The sequence below is a fragment of the Cardiocondyla obscurior genome, linkage group LG11, assembly GCF_019399895.1.
Source record: "Cardiocondyla obscurior isolate alpha-2009 linkage group LG11, Cobs3.1, whole genome shotgun sequence".
NCBI lineage: Eukaryota > Metazoa > Arthropoda > Insecta > Hymenoptera > Formicidae > Cardiocondyla > Cardiocondyla obscurior.
Window position 1 is genome coordinate 1269947 of NC_091874.1, and position 4251 is coordinate 1274197.

At 41.3% G+C, this 4251-nt stretch overlaps 1 long non-coding RNA gene across 1 annotated transcript; it reads right to left on the minus strand.

The window, feature by feature from the left end:
- Nucleotides 1-316: 316 nt before the first annotated feature.
- Nucleotides 317-1378, minus strand: LOC139106628 (uncharacterized). Its single transcript, XR_011546407.1, has 4 exons — nt 1207-1378; nt 979-1106; nt 693-879; nt 317-559 (listed from the first exon to the last, which is right to left on the minus strand). It is a non-coding gene; the product is annotated as an uncharacterized lncRNA (long non-coding RNA).
- Nucleotides 1379-4251: the final 2873 nt, after the last annotated feature.

Sequence of the window (4251 nt, forward strand, 5' to 3'; positions counted from 1 at the left end):
TCGATACGTGTTGGTGTGATGCTCGTACACTCGGGACAAAAAAAGAAATCTGCGCGCAGTCTGTGCCGATCACGCAGCCGACTCCTTTTATTTTTTCCTGCAAAATAATAATATGTTATCTCTAAGAACTTTTATGCTTCATATTGTTTTACAAACGAATGAATATACAGCTCACGGTTTGCGTTAATCACATCTCTTTCGTTCAAGCTTTGATGGTACTCGACGACGATTATATTTCGCCACAGAAACGCGAATTTACTAACCGCATATATAAGGATTTAACTTATATTACAAGAAAAAGTGATCTTAATTACTTTCTGTGGACGGACGTATGGTAGGAGGAAATCTATCAAGTTGGATTATGTGTCTTCGTCCACCGATGCTGCGAGAATCTTCCAAAAGGTGTGGAGCGTCTTCTTCGTGCAGATAACGTTTTCTGATGCTGGAGAAGGAAATCAAAGAGAAAATGGGCATCGTACGCCTGCGACATCTGCCCGCGCCTCTTCGCACTACTCGACCTTGTCTGTCTCTCTCTTTCTCTCTCTTCTTCTTTCTCACTCTGCAAAATTTAACACGTTGTTAAAAGAGTTACAAAACGAGTCTTATACCTATTGCTAACTTTAATGTATCGTAAATTGGTATCTGCGGAGACTGCGCCGTGTTTAATAAGTAGAATAATCATTTCTACAAACCTGATTTATGATTAGCTTTCGCTGTCATTGGCGATAGTTTCGCTGTCCGCGTTGTAAAATATTCTCATTCGACAAAAATACAATTGGCAGTATCAAATCAATTGTTGACTCGCTTGTGCGGAGATTGATTGAAGCAGATTGTAAGAAACTAATCGGCGGCTACATGTTCGTTTCGGAAAACCTTCGTCTAAAACAGAAATACATTTATTTGATTAGCATTTTGCAATACTCAGATATCTATTATAACAAAGTCGCGATCACGAGTTATTCGACACGTGTTACTTACGCTTCACCTTGAGTCAGCCGCTGCACGAGACAGAATGGTAGGGGACCGGGCCGAACAGGCAGCCGCTTACGTGCCCGTTTCCACTCTCCGCGCACCCCGCACCATCATCGCACCGCTGAGTCCCGTGCCTACACAGCATTTAAATCTCAGTTCATCGAACTCTGACTGTATACATTGATGAAAATAAAACGCAAATATTACGTACGCGTAGATTAGAGTATAACTTACTTTGTGGATACAAAAAGTGAACAGAGATGGTCCCCGCATGTAGAGGAATTATGAGAGAAAACAATTCAAGCTCGATTCCGTTTTTTAGTTTACTAATTACGCTGCATTCTCTCGATACGTGTTGGTGTGGTGCTCGTACACTTGGGACAAAAAAAGAAATCTGCGCGCAGTCCGTGCCAATCACGCAGCCGACTCCTTTTATTTTTTCCTGCAAAATAATAATATGTTATCTCAAAGAACTTTTATGCTACTTACTGTTTCACATACAAATAAATACATAGCTCGCCGTTCATCGTCGACAAAGAGACGTGAATATTATGTACGCGTAGATTAGAGTATAACTTACTTTGCGGATACAAAAAGTGAACAGAGATGGTCTCCGCGTGTAGAAGAATTATGAGAGAACAATTCAGGTTCGATTCCGTTTTTTAGTTTACTAATTACGCTGCATTCTCTCGATACGTGTTGGTGTGGTGCTCGTACACTCGGGACAAAAAAAGAAATCTGCGCGCAGTCTGTTCCGATCACGCAGCCGACTCCTTTTATTTTTTCCTGCAAAATAAAAATATGTTATCTCTAAGAACTTTTATGCTTCGTATTGTTTTACAAACGAATAAATATACAGCTCACGGTTCGCGTTAATCACATCTCTTTCGTCCAAGCTTTGACGGTACTCGACGACGATTATATTTCGCCACAGAAACGCGCATTTACTAACCGCATATATAAGGATTTAACTTATATTACAAGAAAAAGTTATCTTAATTACTTTCTGTGGACGGACGTATGGTAGGAGGAAATCTATCAAGCTGGATTATGTGTCTTCGTCCACCGATGCTGCGAGAATCTTCCAAAAGGTATGAAGCGTCTTCTTCGTGCAGATAACGTTTTCTGATGCCGGGGAAGAAAATCAAAGAGAAAATGGGCATCGTACGCCTGCGACATCTGCCCGCGCCTCTACGCACTACTCGACCTGGTCTGTCTCTCTCTTTCTCTCTCTTCTTCTTTCTCACTCTGCAAAATTTAACACGTTGTTAAAAGAGTTACAAAACGAGTCTTATACCTATTGCTAACTTTAATGTATCGTAAATTGGTATCTGCAAAGACTGCGCGGTGTTTAATAAGTAGAATAATCATTTCTACAAACCTGATTTATGATTAGCTTTCGCTGTCATTGGCGATAGTTTCGCTGTCCGCGTTGTAAAATATTCTCGTTCGACAAAAATACAATTGGCAGTATCAAATCAATTGTTGACTCGCTTGTGCGGAGATTGATTGAAGCAGATTGTAAGAAAATAATCGACGGCTACATGTTCGTTTCGGAAAACCTTCATCTAAAACAGAAATACATTTATTTGATTAGCATTTTGCAATACTCAGATATCTATTATAACAAAGTCGCGATCACGAGTTATTCGACACGTGTTACTTACGCTTCACCTTGAGTCAGCCGCTGCACGAGACAGAATGGTAGGGGACCGGGCCGAACAGGCAGCCGCTTACGTGCCCGTTTCCGCTCTCCGCGCATCCCGCACCGTCGCCGCACCGCTGAGCCCCGTGCCTACACAACATTTAGATCTCAGTTCATCGAACTCTGACTGTATACATCGACGACAAAAAGACGCGAATATTACGTACGCGTAGATAAGAGTATAACTTACTGTGTGGATACAAGAAGTGAATAGAGATGGTCCCCGCGTGTAAAAGAATTATATGAGAATACAACTCAGGCTCGATTCCGTTTTTTAGTCCACCGATTACGCAGTATTCTCTCGATACGTGCTGGTGTGGTGTTCGGACACTCGGGACAAAAAGGGAAATCTGCGCGCTGTCTTCCCCGATAGCGCGGCCAACTCCTTTTATTTTTTCCTGCAAAATAATAATATGTTATCTCAAAGAACTTTTATGCTTCTTACTTTTTCACATACAAATAAATACATAGCTCGCCGTTCATCGTCGACAAAGAGACGTGAATATTATGTACGCGTAGATTAGAGTATAACTTACTTTGCGGATACAAAAAGTGAATAGAGATGGTCTCCGCGTGTAGAAGAATTATGAAAGAAGACAATTCAGGCTCGATTCCGTTTTTTAGTTTACTAATTACGCTGCATTCTCTCGATACGTGTTGGTGTGGTGCTCGTACACTCGGGACAGAAAGAAAAATCTCCGCGTTCTCTGCGTCGATCACGCGCCAACTCCTTTTATTTTTTCCTGCAAAATAATAATATGTTATATCGAAAAACTTTTATGCTTCTCACTGTTTCACAGACGAATAAATACATAGCTCGCCGTTCATCGTCGACAAAGAGACGTGAATATTATGTACGCGTAGATTAGAGTATAACTTACTTTGCGGATACAAAAAGTGAATAGAGATGATCTCCGCGTGTAGAAGAATTATGAGAGAAGACAACTCAGGCTCGATTTCGTTTTTTAGTCCACCGATTACGCAGGATTATCTCGATACGTGCAGGTGTGATGCTCGGATTTCGGGACAGAAAGAGAAATCTCCGCGTTCTCTGTGTCGATCGCGCGGCCAACTCCTTTTATTTTTTCCTGCAAAATAATAATATGTTATATCGAAAAACTTTTGTGCTCCTCACTGTTTCACAGACGAATAAATACATAATTCGCCGTTTGCGTCAATTAAATTCTTTTTGCTTAAACTTTGACGGTACTCGACAATTATATTTTTTTCCAGAAACCCGAATTTAATGAACGCATATATGAGGATTTAACTTACGTTTCTGAGAAAAGAAATGATGTTAATTACTCTCTATGTACGGAGGAATGATAGGAGAGGAACAATCAAGCTGGATTATATGTCTTCGTCCATCGATGCTGCGAGAATCTTTCAATAGGTGTGGAGCGTCTTCTGCGTGCTCGTAGGTTTTCTGACGCCGCGGAAGGAAATCAAAGAGAAAATGGACATTGTCCGCCTGCGACATCTGCCTTGCGCGTCACCGCACTACTCGATCTTGCCTGTCTCTCTCTTTCTCTCTCTCCCTCTCTCTCTCTCTCCCTTTCTCTTTTTCTCTCTTC